General features: G+C 40.5%; 1 protein-coding gene across 2 annotated transcripts in view; it reads right to left on the bottom strand.

Annotated features, from left to right (window-relative positions):
- Nucleotides 1-21,465, bottom strand: part of fbxl17 (F-box and leucine-rich repeat protein 17) — a 228,036-nt gene that overhangs the window by 96,871 nt on the left and 109,700 nt on the right. The window lies entirely within an intron of this gene.

The raw sequence follows: 21,465 nt of genomic DNA, 5'->3' as shown, positions 1-21,465 counted from the left end.
AAATTTAGCTCCTGCCGGGCACACAAAAATCTTAGTTCCTTACGCAAGATATTTCAGTTCAACATACTTCAATGACATCAATTACTACTGTACTTTCCATACTCACTCATCACTCACTTGCAGAATTAAGACTCCTCTCTGTCATGGTGTCACTGCTTAGCAAGATGGAAATGCTGTGGGAAAATTACAGCAAATTCACCTTGTTGACTTAAATCGGTGCGTCCTCAGCGCACACACACTTATACACCCCCGGGGTAGGTAACGGGAGCAGGTGTTGGATGTAATGAGTTTGTCTACAAGCTGTTGTAAAATGACAACTGGGAGTGTGGACCCCCATTATTGGCAGATACACAGTTTTTGTGTGTGTGTGTTTTTTTCCTCCACAAAGAACACAAGTACGCATAAAAAAAGCACTCAACATTCATGAATCAACTGTTTGAGAAGAGAGGAGTGAGAAGGGGGTGGGATGTTCATCCCCCTCCTACATGTGTGCTTCTATGTTCTCTTATGTTGATTTTAATTAACGTGCACAGACGTGCTCCCTCAACCTGCGATATGGCAGGTATGGCAATATATGGATGAATGCTAACTTTGCATGCCCACCAACTCACCAGCCGTTGTCAAAAATGTCAATGGGGGGCAACATTTTCCAAAGTTGTTTATTTGTATGTCATTCGATGAGTGCAAGAAAATAGTGTACGTAGAATGATGCATTATTTATGTTAACCATAACACCACTGGGAAGAATACAGCTGTCCATTGTCTGTGCTCCAAATTCTCTCAGGGTCATAAGGAAGATGAAATCTATCTCAGCAGACAGAGAGGTGTGGTACATCCTGGATACGGTACATCACCTGTCAATCACTGGACTGACTCGTATGTACATGTTTGTGGACTGTGAGAGGAGTGCCCTGTGAGAATCCTTCCGAGTACAGAGAGAATATGCAAACTCTATGATAAAAAAGAAAAATAGCCAACCAGACATACTGGGTGTGTCCTCAAGTTCCAGGACTGGTGTCAAAAAAGGTGCGTAGACGTAAAAATGTGAAGCGCTTTGTTTTTTTCCATTTAAAATTGACCCCATTTTAAAGTGACACTGTGTTAGATTTGGACCGTTTTTCATTAAAAATATATAAATTAAATTATTATACATTTTAAAAACTTGCAAATAAATGTGTTCTTAACGACCAACAGCAAAAAAAAAAAAAAAGAAAAGAAAAGTATTGCGGAGAGATGTGTTGTGAAGGTGCATGCCAAACAGATGAGTTGACTGAAAACACATATGGCACAGGCATTCCTACAAGACACGTGATTTGGCTCCTGGCGCAACTTTGACCTATGAAGGCAGGAGTGGATTACAAATCCTGGGTAGGAGGGAATTACAACTCCTGCCCTCAGTGGTCCAAGTTCACCAATAAGCAGCATGCTTAAGGTCACGCTGACCTTCAACAGCATCATGTCTACTGGCAACCATACTGCCCGAAGTAATCTCTTAGGTGGTTGCTTGGCAATGCTCTGCGCTAAGATAGCCTAAAATGGACCTCTAATTTGATATAATATGCATCCGTTTCTGCATGTTTGCAATTTCAAATGCACTTTCGTCAAGCGCAACTCTATTGCCTATTTGTTGTCAACAACGAGGCTGCGTGGATTATTTTTCCCCCCGGCAGACTTTGCCCATTAAGAAAAGATAGCTTGACTTGTCCGTTCAAGACAAAAATGCGAGAGCAGTGGCACGCGTCGATTTCAGCAGGTGGGGAGAGAAACAGCAGGGAGCAACCGATCCACGCTCTGATCTCGCCACGGTCGTCACTTGGGTAAATAAGGCTTCAGCAAAGCATTTCTAGAGACCTCCGTTTCAAACAAATTGGACGGGTCCGAGGATGACGACCCGTGGAAGGGTAACGTCGTATGATGTTTGAGCAATGACAAACAGGAAGGAGAAGGACGTCCTGGATTGAAATGGGAGGAGCTATTTGGTGTGTCAGAGAGTGATGACGACTTTTAGGGTTTTCGGCAAATTCATGCTGAGCTGCGTCAAAAAAATAAAGCATTGAAACTTCAAATCGTTTTAATGTTGCAACATTAGTTTCATTATTTGCGTCTACGTGCGGGTGTGCATTGCCTCGCACTTGTCTCGTTTCCGCCCCACTCCTTCCCCTCCCGTCCAAAACTGCAACAGTATGTTATTCAATATACCATGAAGAAATACATATAAAAGAACAGTAATTTAATTATTTTAATAACACATGTTTTAATTGGACAACTATTATATGTGTATCCACTAAAGTCAGGGGTAGACTTTTACACGGGTTTGTGTAAAATTCACAATTGAAGTAAAAAAATACATAAATGAATAAATAAAAAACAAGGTCTACATGTACACGGAGAAATACAGTAATTGCAAAACTTAAAATGGGCAAAACAAGACAGTTAAAGGTTGTAGGTCTCCACCAGAAGCAGTTTGTGGTATTTATTTGTCAGTAATGGTCAAATAACATAAGTGAATAAAAATAATGACCATAGATCTTGAAATTAAAAACAAAAAATATTTTAAAAAATAATAATACAAAAAGAATCGCACAATAAAGGTAGGTTTCCGTCCTTATTGTTCGATAATGTGATCATTAGGCAGTTACTTGTGTAGCTTCTGTTCCTACATGTCAATCGGAATAAAATCATAGGTTTACATCTTCGGTGAAGCAGTTCATTGTTGATTCAATGCAACCTCTGCGACTAATGTATCTGTACTTAGTCCATCCACAACTGTACTGATAAGCAAACACAAACGTCAGCCTAAAAGCATGTCTCTCGAGCACTTCGTTATTCATCTGAGAGCACTGCGAGCAAGACATTTATTAGATGAGGAAGGCAGTAAGCACTCCGTGTCCAAAGATGCACCAGTGCTGCTGCACTTACATGCATCGCCGTCTTTTAATTTTTCTCCCTAACCACGTCCTTCCTCACCTTGCTCCAGTATTTCAGTCGAGAACCAAAAAAGCCCTCGGAAAAACACTCATTTGCATTTATCAATCCATTAATCTGTCTAAAAGCAGCTTCTTCGCTTCCTCCATTGCTCTGTCCATCAATGCTCATTAGACTCCCACATAGCCTTTCTTTTCTCATTACTGTTTGAGTCCAGCTTCTTTGCTAAAAACAAGAGGATGATGTTGGAATAAATTATGGATTTTTTTTTTTTTTTTTTTAGACACAAGTTCTAAAGTGTCAAACATGGGAATTCATGAGGGCCTAATATTGGAGGACCTACTGTGAATGAACCACATGAAGATAGTGCCACTATTTATGCATGGTTTTAAGTGACCTAGCAGTATCAAATTATTTGAGTGAAACTACAGTAGACAAAAGAGAGGGAGGGAGAGAAAGAATTCAACAATTGACTCCAAACCCAGATAATTAACCTCATTAATTAAGCACACTTTAACAGCTATACAGAGGATTTGGAGAGAAACAAAATTAATTATCAACAAAATACTTGTGATTAGTGCATTAATGCACCGCTAAGAAGTTGAAGGGCATTGGTCTAAAGAGGCAGTTCTGAGTTGTATTTGCAAGCACATTTAGTCAAAATGAAGAAGCAATTAACACAAGGCTGTCTGTGAGGTCTTATGCTACTTTTCCACCTCAAAGCACTGACTCGACTTGGCTCATTTTGGGGAAGTTTGTTTTCGATTTCAGAATGTAACATAGCATTCTGAACGGATGATGCTGCCAAATAAATGCATGGCCGCAAATGAAGGAGGCAATTTTTCATTAAAGATGAAATTGCACTATAAAATGTATAATAATAATGCTGTATAAAAATGGACATGAGGGAAGGAGAGCAGGACCCATCAGCCATTGCTCATCCAAGGTCAGGAAGTGGAGAGGGTGAACAGCTTTAAATACCTGGGAGTCCACATGAGGGAGGACCTCACCTGGACACTAAACAACACAGCTGGTGAAGAAGGCTCAGCGGCGCCTGTATTTTCTGCAGAGGCTGAGAAGGTTTGGTATGTCACCAAGTGTCCTCCAGCTTTCTACAGTTGCACTGTTGAGTCCACCCTAACCATCTGCATCACGGTGTGGTACGGCAACTCCATCCCTATGGACCGCAAACGCTTGCAGAGAGTGGTCAAGAAAGCATCCAAGATCACCAGAACTCCACTGCCCTCCCTGCAGAGCATCTACCAGCTCAGAGTTTGCAGGAGAGCTGCCTCCATCACCCCGGACCCCGCCCATCCCCAACACTGTCTTCTGTCAGGCCGGAGGTACAGAAGCATAAAATGCAGGACAAGCAGATTCAGAAAATCTTTCTTCCCCTCTGCCCTCAGATTCCTCAATAGCCACCGGTAGTACATTACAGCTAATAAAATCACTCTCATACATGTCCCACAGCTGTGACTATCCCAAGACCACGCACCTTACTACAGACTTTTGTTTTGCTCTGTTAATGCTGCTCCTTCTTTTGCACACCTATTGTTAAATAGTGGTACCCAACCTACCAAATGCACTTTATTTTGATTCACCATGCACACTTAGGTATCTGTACATAAGCTACCTACATATGGTTCATACTTGTGCTCTGCTACTCACAGTATTTCAAACAATAGTTGTCTTGTAAAATAAGTGCTTGCTACAATTCGTTGAACTCAAAATGCAGGAGGTATCTGGAATGATTTATTATAAATTTACATGGACTTAAAAATGGCTCTCTGAGCCAAAGTACGAGATCTTCAAGTGCGACCTGCCCCCAACTTTTGCACTTTTCAAACATGATTTGCAATTTCACAGAAAACAATAGAGGAAAATCCAGTCATCTTGTTTGTGCAGTTCTTTTCACAAAATATTATTTGACTATTAGGGTTATGTGAAATACTATGGAACAGTTTCAAATTCAAGGTCTACACTTTGAACTAAACATACACCATCCAATCGTTATGTCATTTGTGCAGTTACTTTTTAAAAGTTTTTACTGTGGATATCTATGTTAATGGCCTTCCTATCTGAATTAGCGGTCTGAGATTGCCAGAAAGTCCTATGAGTGGCTACATGTCACAAGCAAACAAAGGAAGAGGCACAAGAGTGGGAGAAATTGTAAAAGTCGAAACAAACGATTTTGACTATTAGCACCACAATGAGCTGTGTGTGTGCAAAAATTGGTGAAGATACACAGTGCAAAAGGGCAACATTGTAATTGCTGGCACTAATGACTATAATAACATACCTTCACACTGGGCCGCCTCTGTTGATTGCAATCACTGTTAAGTGCACATGTTTGTGCCAATTAAGAGCAGCATCAACTTTTTCGTAGTAAGTTTAGCCAATACGGCAAACAGTGGCAACACAGCATTGCAAAACTTTGCAGGAAGTATAATTATACAAATCCACAACGAGTGTATTAAGTTAGGAATGAGACACAAACGAAATCAGCGTCATTAAGTTCTTGACAGGCCGAGCATGCACAACGTAGATTGTGTGTTGGGATGAACAGCCCTGGCTTTGCCTGCAGCAGCAGCAGTTATGGATTCATGTCGCTCTCTGGGGAGAAGAGGAGGCGGGGGGAGGGGGGGGGGGGGGGCATAATGCTCACGTGCAGCATATGATGAATCTGTCGAGGGAATTTCCAGCGGGGAGTTTCCCTCATATGGATAAATATGTACACTTATAAAAACACACATTTAAAGATGGTACCTGAAGCACATACATATATTTATATGAATGGTGCGTGTGGTCAACTAATATTGCCAAAGCAAAAACACATTAAGAAAAAAAAAACTGCACATATTATTAGACATTTGTACCCATGTATGTGTAGGAATTTAATGTTGAGAAGGCAGAAGCAGTGTATGCATAATGCATAATAGGCTCCACCAAGGCATGAAAAAACGTAAAACTTGGTTGGTATAAGCGACTTTTTTGTGCTCCTTTGCTTTTTATTGTCTTCATAAAAATATATTGATGGGCGCTGTAGGTGACCATTCAAAAGACTATGTTGGGGTACACATTAGATTGTAATTACCAATAACTGTTATTTTAAATATAATAACACTTTGTATGGTCGATGCAGTGGGTCTGTTGGTTACCATGTCAGCTTCACTCACAAAATATTCTTGAATATCACTCAGGTCTTTGGATGGATGAGTCTGCGTGTTCCCTCCCATTTATATAGGTCTTTCTTCCACAATCCAACAACAGGCATGTATGTCAAAGTCTTAAATTAATGAATATGAGTGTGAATGGCCTTTTGTAAATTCACCTTGTGATTGGCTGGTCAACATATCCCATTGACTGAAAAAGAAAAAAAAGTTGTTTCTTTATTTTTAAAATTATTTCATGTAATATACAAGAGTGCAATGATTAGTCCACGACTTATTAATTTTCAAATAATGAAGTTATGTCGTTGCGTCTCAAAAGTGCAAATTATACATTTTCTGGAGTAATCTATAAAAGGGCGGCTCGGCAGAGCAGTGGTTAGCAGTTACGCCTCAGTTATGGGACCCAAGTTCAAATTCAGCTATGGAATGTAGTCTGCTTGGGGAAGTGAACAGTATTCGAATTGTATTGTGTGGTATTACTATGCATATGCACAATAAAAATAAAACTCTTGAATCTCCGGCCTTCCTGTGTGGAGTTTGCATGTTCTCCCAGAGCCCAAGTGGCTTCTCTTTGTAATCCTTCGTGATTCAAACTCATGAATTCTCTTGAGGGAAAACAGGCCCATCTATCCAGTCATCCGACCATCATCCACCGGATGTATGAACTTGTACGTACGAACAGAACATGAGCGCGCAATCACTGATTGGGATCCTCCAAACTCAAAAAATGTAACCGCATCTGCTGCACACTAATGCACATACAAAAGCAAGCGTGCACTCACACGAGAACATCCACTTTGCCGCCAGCGATTTCACCTGGCTGCCGACTGGCAGAAATTCAGGTGCCACATCTCCTTAGGTGAGAAGATGGCGACAGAAAAAAAGTTTCTTCCACTCCTTCTGCATCACCATACTGCTCCATTCTTTCCACACATCCATATTCAGTAGATTCAGACATGCGGAATGAGGAGGAGGAGAAGGAGAAGGAGGAGGGAAGAAGGCAGATTGGAAGTTGATGGCAGAGATGGTGGGGAGTGATTGTAAATGCAGCATTGGAGCCTCTTGTTGCATGAAAATGACCCATCATTTCACACTGAGCCAAATGGTATGAATTCATAAATATAAATAATAGCAGCACACTGTTTTGGGTATTTACATGGGGCCACATTACAATAAAGACTCCTGTATGACCCACCTATATTATATACAGTATATATATATATATATATATATATATATATATATATATATATATATATATATATATATATATATATATATATATATATATCTATTGAGCATCCACTCATGTCACGTTCAACGTGAGGCCTAAATGGCGATCTTACGACTCAGTTGCCTTTTACAGCTGTCTATTAAGTTATACGGGCTGCTCACATATCCATCTGTGCTTACGCAGAAGCCCGCAACTATTGAAGCGAATGCCCGAGCACCTCCGGGAGCAGGTAGATTCCACACAGCCTGGCGACACAAGTTAGCTGAATTCTAATTGGCTAAAAACTCCAACTTAAAACTACAACACAAGACGGAGCATAACCAAATGGATATGATATGACACGAAAAGAACAGAATATGGAGAATAATTTTATAAATAATATATATATACATATATATATATATATATATATATATATATATATATATATATATATATATATATATATATATATATATATAGTGTCAGTATTTTTTGTAAGATATTTCAAAATATCTCAATCATTTCTGTGACTCAAGTCACAGACACAAATGATACAAAGCACATATTAGCGGCACTGAGGTTGCGTGGTAACACTTACAGAGTGCCGCACAGCACAAAAAAGCTAGGACAGATTAGTCGACGCGGAACCTCTCAACACCACCGACGCTAATGGCCGCTGCACGATAGTCCGAGATAAATACAGTCAATCGGAGACAATCAGTTGAAAGAGCTGAAGAGGCAAGTGAGCTAATGACGAGGATGAGGCACAACAAGAGATTTGCTTCCATAAGCTGACGGCCGCTTGGCAGAATAGTGTTTTGTCATGCATGAAGTGAGCGCGCAAATGACACCCACGAGCTTCTCTCCCTCTTTCCAAACTCCCACCGTCCCTCCAAAAGCTATTTGTCAGTTTTTAACTATAGAGATTCTCAATGGGAGTTGCTTGAAATAAAAGACACTTTTAATGTTTTAACAATCACCAAATCTGCGGCGGTGAAACTTCATTCATTAGACTGAAACATTGCATTTAAATTCACGGGACTGTGGCTTTCGTTCTTCACGCAAAACGCGACGAGACTGCTTTCAAGAAGTACAAGGTGGTTTAATTTTCTCCATTGTTTATTTGTGTACATCGTGTGGCTGGTTCACTATTTGTCATTCCAGGACAGGCTGTGCGATGATGTCACTGCACATAGTACGGAAACAGACATTTTAAAAAAAAAGTACAGAAGCGGTCGGGAAGCGTGTGGATTTCTTTATAGTTTTGATATCGATGTAGTTATGTGTTGAATATATATGTGTATACACACTTATACAAAAAACAGAACATCTAGCAATACAATCATTTGTGTGGCCTCAGATATTTCAAAACAATGTTTTCTAAAGTGCAATTCACAGAAAAACTACCGGTGCCATCTTACTCTTACAATACAGTGTGCAATAAAAGTAGGTGTTGGAAAACGCCTTTTCTTTGACTTTTTATGTGGACTTCCTGATGTGGTAACGAGTGTTCAAAGAAGGATATAAAGCAGAATTTAATGTCACTCTATGTATAACCGAACCAACAAGACAATTTGAGACTATTCGGACATCTTTGAACGTGGTAAACATTTTTCATTGCACATGGTCTGCCACGCTTGCGGAATGACTTTGAGCATGAATGTCTCCTTTTATGGATCTGCGACGAGCAAAGTGAAATTCTTGTTCCATAAAATTTGTCAAACCCAAATGTTATATAGCACTAAGCTTGCAGTATGTTTTTCCATTAAATTATCATATGAAATGTTGGTCTCTCATGTCCCACTATTTACTGTTAAAAGGCAGCAAAAAGTCTGGAGCCAATACCGATTCAATAGCCTGTTATTTTTCTTGTGGATTTAAAACCAAGTGGTTTCTCAAAAAACAACAGCTCTGATGGGTCCAAAGATGTATTTCTCACCTGGGAGACTGAATTACTGTATATTGTCTTCAGGAGAGGACAGTGACATAGATCTTAACTCTCTTAGCCACACCTGACCTTTCCCTTTTACTGCATTTTTCTTTCATCCTCATCCACTTTCCTATTTTTTCACCCTGAATTTATGTTCCCTCTTGTTCCACACTGTTGGTTTAACATGCTTTTATGGGAAATGAGCACACTGTTGCATGTCAAGCAAAGGTCAATATGTGATCGTGGGGCATGCGCTTGCCTTTGTGGAAAATGCAGTCATGTCAGCTTGTCAACAAAGGTCATCATGACATATGCCTCAATGAGCCAGAAAGATGGCAGGAATAGCGGCTGGTGCCTGTTAGTATTAAGTCATATACACAGGATCAATACTGAAGCATCACTCAGAATATTCTCTTTGAACATAATTTGTTTATGTAATGCAATCTTATATCGGCAGGTAATTCTCATGCCATAGTAAACCTCAGACTAAATGTAACTATTTTGTATTCCCTTCATCATATTATAATGGTTTAGCTCAGATTTTAGTCATAATTTAAAAGAAATAAGTATGAACAAAAAGATGATTGTTGAAAACCTTTAAAAGTGTTTGACAGCCTGTTTGAGTTCATAATCACACGTGAAAACTTAATGTGCATAATGACCTATAGCAAAGGCATGAGAGTACAGATAAATGATAATAACGCTCCATTTTCATTGATTGGGTGAGATGAAAAACAGTTTGCTGAATTGCTGGATAAACGGTGCGCTATTATACATAGAAATGGCAGAAATTCAAATGCCAAATAAATCGACCCGTCCCTCCGAGAAACACATTCTAGAAATTTTCAAGCACGTTTCACAATTAGTTGAGTGACCATAGTTTAAAGTTATGCATATTAGAAAAAGACGAAAAACAAAATGATGCCCACCCCCCATCATTTCTTCTATCTGTCCTTCTCAGCCGTCACCAGTCTATTGCAGCATGATGGAGTGTGGACGTCTGAGGTAGAGTATGACAGTTGGATCGTTGGCTGTCACTCTGACTGATGTCTATCCCGACTCACACTTAATACTTAACGTACACTCGCGCGGTGATTGACAGGATGTGCGACCGACAACAAATGCAGTGGTACATTGTGCTCGGTTATAAGAATCTATGAATGTGGACAGCAAGACGGTCTGAAAAGCAACCTTTCTTGGAAATAATCGTGTGTGTGTGTGTGTGTGTGTGTGTGTGTGTGTTTTGTGGTGGGTCAGTGCCCAGTAAACAGCATTTTGTGCCTATTCCTGCCAAAAAAAAGCCGCAAAAAGTGCCAAGCGGAATCCACACAAGACAACTTAATGTTTGCAAAACATCGACGTTTCATGCCAAGAAAACAGCACTCCAACTGAGACATAAAACTTGAGGAGAAAAAAAGAAAAACCTCACCTCTAGCATTAAGTGCCGTACGTCACCACTCCAGAATCATACACTCAATCCCGCGCACTTGAAATACTTCCTGTAATCCCACCAGCCGTCTCATTGTTCTCTGTGGCTACAAAACTGTTTATCTTTGCCTTTGCTCCAAAATCGCCCAGTTGACTTTGGCTGGAGTCGAAGCCGGTTAAGACTGCTCATTCCTCACTCTGAAAGTAGTCCTTGGCAAAACAATATAACAGCGGAGTACATTTAATAGCCGGTGCTTACAGCTGTATCACCAGATCTTGCTGAGCAGATAGAGTTTGCTCAGTTCTCATGGACTTGTGGCCATTGTGCTGTAGGAGTTTGGATTTGACACTTTTAATGGATGCTTTGTCATGGGATCGTGAGTAACGTAACAGATTTGACCGAACTTTTTGGGTCACATTTTCCCAAGTTTAAAAAGCCATTTCCAGTCTTTGTTGTTGGAATGTAAATGGTACGACTACTACTCTATATCAAGTGAAAACAAAAGATTGGCAGTCTTTGAAATAAACCACACATCTTGTGGTTAGGATTTTAATTCCTGAACACACACAACAATGGATGGCTTTGCAAACCAATCTGCAAAAGCGATATTTGAAGGTGATAAAAGTCATTGGAAAAACATTCAGGTCAGAAGAAATTAAAGAACATTCTTACCATCAACAAACGTTAATGAATGCATATCTTAAAGCAATTAACAGTTCTGGTAAGCGTGCCTTTAATGTCAAACAGGCGTACAATCCTCCATACTAGAAAGTTAATAAAATTAATGATGAAACATTTTGCGCAGTGTAGTGAACCTACAAGGTGTCGCCAAAAATATTCCCTCGCTTTCATTTGTGAGAGAGTCACTCTGTGTGACCTATCTCAAAGTTTGAAAATTGCAAAACAAAATTTCTGATTATGAATCACCCACTTCAGTTCTTACTATCGCAGCTCTATTGCTAGGTCACTATGCAACAGAAACTTGTAAAAATGCCCAGCAATACCGACAATTTACCTTCACTGTGCAACCATCTCCAATATTAACAGGCAACAGAGGTTTGTTCAAATCTTTTGTAACAAAGAATATGCGGCTGCGCTACCTGTGTGTTGGCAGATCTGGTCTCATCAAGGTTTAGCCGTAAATACACTGTGAATTTACACACATGCACACACACATACACACACACACACGCGCACAGAAAGGCGCCTGGATGCCCACTTCCACATTTCAGCCATGCACTCCACCTCTCTCTCTCTCCTCCCGGCTGCCCTATTAAACCAAAGAATCTCGGGAAGTGAAATGAAACTAGTAAATCTTACCCGCTTTTATGATTGACCTGATATGATTTGTATTATAATTTGGAGCGAGTGCTCCCTTGCTCAGTGCTGCTTCCTTCCCAACGACACACGCTTCCTTTCCCCTTTTCACTCCTTTCATTACTTAGATTGGCTCTCATCAAAGAGGCCGCAGGGTCTTAACAACACACGTCTGCATGGAATGGATATAAACATGAATTGTGCACTTAGACAAGTACAATCCAATTCATTGAGGTATGCTGGAAATCCTTCAATCGTAAAACTTTTATTATCAAACAAGAAAATGTATGTTGAAGTTATTTTAAGAATCTGTGTAATGTAAAACAAATGAATGGTGGATGAAAAAATATAAATTATAGAAATTAATTATAACTAATGTGTAATTGTGTAAAGAATCATTAGCCATGATCCCCTTTCCGCAATCGTTTGCCTACTACAGTACAAACAAAACTTCCAATTTGAATATTTTATTTTATGCCTACAGTACAAGTAAAAGTTGATCAAACTTATCAGCTCCTCTAACATATTGCTGTAATTTGTATTTCATTTGTGCTAATTAGCAAAAAAAATATGTACCCGAATTGGCTTATTGGAGGGGCCAATTACATCCCATTTGTGAGAATTGAACTAACCTTTATTATTTTTCATATCTGGAAAGGAGAATAGTGGCGCAAGAAACCATCTTTTTCCGACAGAGGCGCTCCTCTGTAGCTTTTGGCAAAAAAACCACACCAGATAGCGTGAGCAATCGGTTATGCGGAGTGAATATGAGAATTTGGTTCCAGTTTACATATTGTAAATGATGCCACAAATCTTACCACTGTTAACTCCACAATCTCAATTGGCAGGAAGCTCAATGTGCCACCAGTGACGTAAGCAAACATCAACACATTAGCAAAAGTTCACACTTTCACCAAAGTTTACGAGGCAGAAAGAAAGCACAGGTAAATTGCGGTGATGAGCTAAGCTGACACCGAATAAATTTGATCTGAAAATCGGGACCCCTTGCGGGACATGACGGCTCATAAAAATGCATGTATGAGAATGCCTGCTGAAATACCCAATAGCTCCGGGGGCCTGAGAGATAGAGGGAATCGTTATATTGACTAAGTGATGGACGGACTGACAGACTGATGAAGTGACTGTCTGAATGGTGCCTTTTGAAATGCAGCCATTTTGAAGTTGCGCGTCTCAGGGTCTTTGGCCGTTGGAGTCTGGGCTGATAAAAAGGCGGGAGAGGGCAAGCTGTTCGCCTGTGAGCCTTTTAGCCTTCTATCGCTGCATAAAAAGCAGTAAGAACCACATCTCCAACTCTGCTAGCGCCCTTGGGGGACACTTTGCTCTCTGGTGCTTGTTTGCAAGTGCCACTGTTGAAAAAGGAAAGGCCAAGCAGGTCTCGGGCGCTCAGCCGGACCTCTGTACTTGACAGTCTGACTGGGCGCCAACGCACCTGCCACATCCGCTCTGTGCAAGAACTCTTTCCCTTTGACAAGTTGCCAGCAAGATCTTGGTACAATCTGCAGAAGGAAGGCACGCAGGCTATTCTGAGCCCTTCTAGGAAAACAGCATTTATTTTAACACAAATGGGGTCATGTCCACGAGAGGGATTAAGGGCAATGGTCTGCCATGGTCGATTGGCCTCCGTCTTGGCAGTCTTCATCCAATTTCCAGTTTCTGACCATCGTTTTTCCGTGTTAAAATGCTGAAAAGGGGGCTTTAACATCTTCGATCCCTGGGAATCAATGCCGGCCAAGCTTCTGACAACCACTGGAAGGCCCGCAGCCGCCGCCACGTTTGCCTCGAAAGCCAGAAGCATGCGCAAAAACCTGGGTCCGCTCACCTGCTGCTTTCCCGAGCCTGTCGCAGTTGCAGACCACAGAGATACAAACAAATACATGCATAAGGACCCAAGGCGGTGTGACAAATGCACATGTGGACGCACACTTATTTCCAGTCTCCTGTGGATGTCATATATTCTTTCAACATCCTTTCCTGCCAATGTCAGCTCATTCTGAGGGAACAGCAGAAAATGATTCAGTCTATATTCTGCGGGGGGAGGCCAAATCCGACTGTGCCAGTGGAAAGACTTGGCAGGGGAGGAGAGGACATGAGAAGAGAAGAAAAGAAACGAAAGGAAAGAGAATGGCAAGATGAAAGCAAAGGCAAGCAAATGAAAAGAATGAAAATCGTAAAAAAGGAAAGGAAAGGAAAGGAAAGGAAAGGAAAGGAAAGGAAAGGAAAGGAAAGGAAAGGAAAGGAAAGGAAAGGAAAGGAAAGGAAAGGAAAGGAAAGGAAAGGAAAGGAAAGGAAAGGAAAGGAAAGGAAAGGAAAGGAAAGGAAAGGAAAGGAGGCTCTATCTGTATGGTAATGCTATTACTTGCTATCTGATCAGCATGGCCCCCTACACTCACTGGCTACCTCCTAGCTTTCATTAGCAACATGAATTATGGATCTGCCCTTGCATCTAAATGATAAGCATTATGCCACCTCCTCTCTTTTTTTTTTCTTCTTCCTCTTCTCTCTTACTCCTCTGTCTGTCTTCCACCACTTCACACTTGCAGTCTTTTTCCATAGTCGCCAGAATACGATTTTGGGCAGAACTATTAGCGGCTGTGCTGAGCAAATTTCCATACCATCATGTGCCCCTTGAGATGATGATAGTGTGGCGGAATTTGTATGCTCATACACACACGAAAACACACAACAGGATGCGCCACAAATGACAAATACTGTTACAGTTACATAAACAGAAGTGTCAATGGGTATGAAATACTATGGGGACAAAATATTAAATTAATATTTAAAATATTTTCATGGAATTGACTAATTGTCCAATAAATGTTTGAATGGAAAAAATAGTGTGGCCTGGGTGAGGGCCTGCATGGTTCTAAAGGTAGCTCAACTTGCTAAAGCAGATGCCAAGTTAGCCTTTTTGAAACTACATCAACTACATCAGTACTATCATTGTTGTTACAGCCAATGACAATTTTCTTTACTAGCTTCAAAAACACAAGTTACAAGTTACATTATGATCAAAACATTCTATATAATTTGTTATAATTGTAATTATGTATGTGGTGTTCTGTTGTTGACAGTAATGCTTAAATGTTCTCACAGTCCGTCCTCGAGCGCTAAGTGGAATAAAGACGCTCTTGGAAAAGCTGTGGGTTAGTCTTCTGGATCACCTTTGTAGAGGCCTCAAAGTAGACAAAAAGTTCTTAACGCCATGTGAATAATTTCACATGATCGTTCAAAACCTGGCTCAGTAATACGCCATGGAAAGTCAGTCAAATGCACCCCAACTTCAGTTTTGCTCATCAACAAATATTTGGGAGGACAATGAGTCAACTCCATAAAAAAGGTCAGCTTTAAATTACATTTTTGTTGAGTAATTTTTTTTATGAGTCCAAAATTTAAAAAAAAGGTGTTGCCCATTGCTTAGCTGCCCCAGCCCAACCTTGTTTTCAGCACTTCCAAATATGTCATTTGACCACCCACAATTTGTGACTAAGCTGATTTTGTAAAATCAAATTAAATCGATAACTACTTTGTTATGCATATCCCTTGTAGAACTATGACAAGTGGAACTTCTTGTCATACACAGTCAGGGCAGAAGTCACAACCATTAGTTTGATGCGGTGGAGGTTTTTTTTTTTTTTTTTAAATGACAAAGCAGAGAAACTGTCCAGTGGGTTCAAGAGCTCACTGAAAAACATTACAGGGACGCATGAAGAGGCCAAGCTCATTTTAATAGCTGCTGTGCTGTTTCCTTTGGCTCATGGGGATATGTCAGATCAGACAAGAAGCAAGACAGGCTTGTGTGTGCTCTAATACAGGTCAATGGATCTATCCTAAACTGGGCGATTTTTTTTTTTTTTTGTAAAACCCCCAAACCAAGTTCATCGGTCAAGCCGTCCTTTGGTTTGCAAGGTCCCAAATTGCTTATTCGCGGCTGGGTAGATGACATCAACCTCTTTTTGGATGTTTTATGAGCTTGTCGTCTGACCGTTGTGAGAAACCACGGCTCTCATGGAAATACAGTGCACGTGCAGAGCCAGTCCAACGGAGGCGCATCGAGAGAATGAACCTGCACACACGCGCACGTACGCACACCACAAAAAAAAAAAAAAAAATAGCAAAAAGCCAAGACCGCACATACTTTCCCCTTTTGACGGTGGAGCTGGTGAGTTATAAAAGTTGAGCTTCTCCTGCTGGCTGCATTTCTGGTTCAAACCTCGGGTTTTTTTGTAAACATAGTCCTTCAACTGATGATTCAGACTGTTATGATTGGACGGTGTACTCAGCGCCAACACACATCAGAGAACATTAGCTCTCACCCACAGTGTCTCTTTTACCCCTGCAAACTCTGCAATAGCATCATCAGATTACAACAAAGCAGAGGGTCACTCTAAAGGCAAAAAATAGACACACATGCTGCCGGACTAGAGATGCGTTCATACTTAATGGCTTGCAAATTTAGGGGAGCAATGAATCGATAACTTAATCAAACATCTTGGGCTGCCTGACTCCTTATGATGAAAAACAGCAAAATGTAAATGTGAATGACAAAAGAACAGAGCCACTGATTTTGAGATCGGAGAAGTAAAAAAGTAGTTTTAAAAGCTTTGCGTAAGCATTTAGAGGGGGTGTAATCCTGCACATGTAACAACGCCTGTCTGGCTGTTCACCTGCCAAATGATAGATTTTAGAACCACTGAGGACAAACAAAAGTCTGCTGAAAAAATTATCCACGCAGCCACATTGTTGACAACGAAGAGGCAACAGTGTGACGCTTGATGAAAGTGCAAACACACTAAAACGGATGCATACTATATCAAATTAGATGTTTGGAAAACCAAAATGTTGCCACACAGATTATTTTAAAGTAACGTCTTTCTCCTGTATACTCCATTGAGTGCTTTCTTCTTTTCAATTAATGGCAGATTGCAAACAACGGTTAAGTGCTTACTGCCACCTACTGTTCGAGAGTGTAGCACTCAAGCCTATCCATCAGCCTAGTTGCCCTCCATTCCATTTCTGGCTCAATAAACCGTACCCTCCAAAAAATGAAGGAAATGAATCTCGTGGCATGCTGGAGCGAGAAATCTCGTGGCGTTCGATCTTGCAAAATCTCATCTCACGAGATTTTGTACAATGCCTACTGTACAGTTTTTAGCACAATTATATTTGGGGTTTGGCCTCGCCACATTGGCTCCATGTGTAGCATTAAACATAAAATATGTTTGAATGAAAGTATATGTTTCACTACTTTTCTCATAGTGTACAATACAATTTTATTCACAGGAGATTCTGGTATGTATTTGTGGCACCGTATGTTAGCTGAATTCCAAGCTATTAAAAGCATTTAAAGAACATAGATTTCGGCCAAACAGGTGAAAAAATGTGTGACCAAAATTGTAGATGTGGCTTTGAAACTGGAATTTTTATTACAGAAAACCCATTTCTAAAACATTTTCTTGGTAAAACAAATGTTTGTTTGTTTGTTTTTTGTGCAAGCATTTATTTAAGGGGGGGGGGGGAACAGGTTTGACATCAAGCGCTTGTCATCATCCGCAAACAGGCTCTAAAAATGCACGCACACTTCACATCATTACATTCACTCTGATCTTATTGTAAAAACAGGACTTTACTTGCTTCACTTTATTATGAGTGTTACATGGCAAACTCTGAAATTAACCTCCCTTAATTTAAGGACTTGGCTGATACTTCCTGGCCGGAGGTACCCTTCAATTTTGATAACTTTTCCCCTCTTTGAGATTGTCATTGGAAGACAGAGATTTTGATTAAAAAAGGAGTCCAAAGAAGGAGATCTTGGCACCACTACCTCTTGTCCTCTAAACTCACCGGGGAGCGGGATGGCAACCGGCAGGGGTATGGTCTATTTTTCCTCCTTCATCTTTTGATAATCCCAACTTTTTGTGTTTGATTATCCTCTCTATGCTCTCCGAACAAATCCTCTGTCCCTCCCCGCTAATCGCATTACCCCCTAAGGTGCAGTGCGTTCTGAGTAACTGGACGTTATCAGTGCCAAAGCACATCTCAAGTACGAGCGAGACACAATGGCCCGATATGTATAATCGTGCACTTATCACTCCTGCATGAAAACAAACAAACACTGGCACGGTCACTATAAACAAACCTGTACAACACGGCCGTGTCAGTGTTGGATCAAACAAGAACATGGATGGACATTTTTCCAAAAGAAATATCAACACTACACGAGCTTGACGAAAAAAAACTGAAAACAGCAGCATGCAGAATCTGTTACAATTCATTTTCATGGGAAGCCAACATACATAAGTGAAGCATAAAACATGAAGTCTATCAGAGCTGGGTCACAGAGAATGCAGGTGGTGCTGTGTGTGTGTGTTTGAGGGCAAAGAAAATGAAAAGAAAAACAGAGGGAGAACGGTATTTCATTTCCATAGCAACACCCAAATGTTTGTCAAAATGTTTTCAGGGCAAATCCTCTCGGTCATGTTTTCCAAAAGTAATAGATTTGGATTTATTTATTTATTTTGGTGAACAATGACTGGAAATATTTCAATGATTTAATCAGAAACAACAAACAAGCAACATTAACTTGAGTTGTGACATTTAAAGTAGATATACAGTATGTGGTATGTTTAGCATCAAATAACTGTTGGAAAATACTTATTGTGGTAGAACAGCAGGATACATCTTGTACCACTAGTAATAATGTTAACAGGATTAAATAAAAAAACAAGAAAACAAATGAGAAGAACATATTCACATTGTGTTTTTGGTGCTGATGTCTTAGAAGAAAAACAAAAACCAGTGAATTAAAAAAAACACCCCAACTGTTGTAATATGATTTGGTCTTGACTGAATCAGAAAATGATCCATAGTGTGTGTTGATTTGTGTTTACACTATCATCTCCAACATTAGACCTAAACTGGTACAGTAAAATGCTTATGTATTAGGGTACTGTCCATCAAAACAGTGTTTGTTGACAATGTGGGCTGAAAACTTTCCAAACAATGCTGAGTCAAAAGCTTGTTTTTTTTTCTTTATTTTAATGCTTATATCTTAACCAGCTGCAATGTCACAAAGGTCTTCTAAAATAAATATTAAACATTTTAACACCGTCAAGAGATCGTGCGTTGAACGCATAAACAAAGATACAGTGCAAGCAGATGGTGATCCTGAAGACTGTTTCGCATTCATGAGTTTTGCTGTCATTGAAACGCTGGTCCACGTCTACGGTTTTTGCAATGTTTCATCAAACTGGATTCGAACTGCTCAAGAACTTGATAAAAATCAGTATCTACACCCACCTCTTCAAGCATTCGCAGTTCCCTTGGACAGTATGAACCAGGGTTTAGTATAACGGAACCAAGCCTATCACGGGTGATGCCCAAAGTCAAAAACTTTTCAGAAAGAAAGGAAGAAAATTTGATTGGCAAATGGGACAAATTGCAAGACGCTCGACCAATAATGCCGCTGACAGCTCAGCGCTCTGAGTATTACACCGGAATAAGAGAAAGGGGTATTCAAAACAGAACACACGGAGGCAAACACACACGAGCAAAATGCAAAAGACAACTCTCTACTGGCTTTCAAAACAAAGGTATTAATCATCATTACACTCACACACAAACGGCGATCACAGGTGGGCCGAGAGACGTTAAGCCTACGGGGCACGTCAACAGATACGCTGACACCTCTGTGCGACCTGCACTGAGGCTGTCATGGCAACCAAGGTCAAGTGGTCGCAAGCCAGTGCATGAGAGGGAACTGTCGCCCGCTCCCTGAAGCGTCCGACGGAAATAATAAGCTAGTCGTTGTCAGGATGGAACCGTAAGGGAACAAGTTCCTGTGCGGCAAAGATCGACCGTACCTACAAGGGCCTGACACAACATTCAGAGATGATACAACCTGACATGAAACTGGAGCATTTGGACTTCCTCTTTCAAATATGGATGTCAAGATCCTAACTTCTTGATCAGAAATCTGGAATTGAGGACAGATAACGATCGGGTTTTCATTTTTGAATAGTTTTTTTCCTGAGGAGCGATAAATCAATAAAAAAAATCCAGAGCAACATCGACAGTGCCAAAAGAAAAAAATACATGTAGAAATGTTGTACTACGCAACATCACAACCAAACACAGCCAGTGAGGGAACATTCTGAGTTGTTCTAACATGACATGGAAGCTAACATGACAATATCATCGATTGATAATGATAATGTCTGTCATATGGAAATAGTTTAAAGTGGAACGCAGAGACAGTGTCTTGGCGACTTGCAATGTGTGGAAATGGAGTTTTCATCAAAACTTGTGTAAATGTTTGAGTTGCTTTAAAAACGTTCCTGCGAGCAATATAATAAGTCTAATAAGATGGATGCACTAAATGTTTCTCTCCTTCATACATTTACCAGGTATCGGATCGGGCCTTGATATTGGCCAATTCTTGAAATCAATAGTGTGAAGTGCAAAAAAAAAAAATCTAAAATCCCTCATTTCAAAGTGCCTGATGGCTGCTACGCAACAGAGCTGACAGGTTGACTTTCATGTGCACTTCTCACAAGTTAGACATACAGCAAGTTCCAGTTTAGTAAAATGTTGATTAAATGCCACGCTAACCTCCCATTCAAGAAGAATCCTTGACAAAACGAGAACTCATTTAAACATCCTTCATACACACGGCAAACGCACGATCACAGACTGACTCCTCTGTGAAAGATTTGAGACTTTTGAAGTGTTTCCCGGCAGTTTGAAGTTCAGCCCTCTCTTCCATCTGGTCCAATTTATTCTCGTCTCTGTCATTGAGGCATCCGTATCTTGACTACGAACGGGGCGCTTGTCAAAAAGTGCTCCAAATTTTCATTCGAGTGGTGACACACCTGACACAATCTGTCACAGTCCTCAGATGAGGAGAAAGAGAACAAAACAATGCCTTGGCTCTTGCGCATGATTAAAAACACAAGCCAGAATATGTCATTAGATGAGGTTTAAAATGTATACCACATGACTCGCTTGGTTTTTGCATGGCCTTGTAGCGGCTAGGTGATGTGTTGAAGCCCTCTGTCCAACAACAAAGCCGGCATTGCTAACACCGATTGGTGTGCATTCTGCGTGTGCTGATCTAAGATCTGGGTTCAGCATATCTTTAATATCACTACCTGGGAACTAACGGCGGAACTGTGTGTATTTTCATCCTCCACGCTGTCTTTGTATTGCTTTTTCAAGGCCCATTGTCCCATCTCACTTCTCTTCAGACATTATAATTGAGTGGGAGACTAATGTGACCTTTCTGGCGTAATCATCTCCTGAGCTTTGTTCGAACGACGCCCCTGAACTGAGTCACTAGTAAAACTGCTACAACAGACTTAAAGAGAAATACCAATTGCTGCAACACTAGAATATTTTCATCCACCATGGACCCACTCAATAGCTCTTCAGGGTCCTAGAATGGCCTTGGAAAGAAGCC

This window comes from Hippichthys cyanospilos, chromosome 1, assembly GCF_059441005.1.
Source record: "Hippichthys cyanospilos isolate Australia breed blue-spotted pipefish chromosome 1, RoL_Hcya_1.0, whole genome shotgun sequence".
NCBI classification, from domain to species: Eukaryota; Metazoa; Chordata; class Actinopteri; order Syngnathiformes; family Syngnathidae; genus Hippichthys; species Hippichthys cyanospilos.
This window is presented reverse-complemented; position numbering and strand designations above follow the sequence as displayed.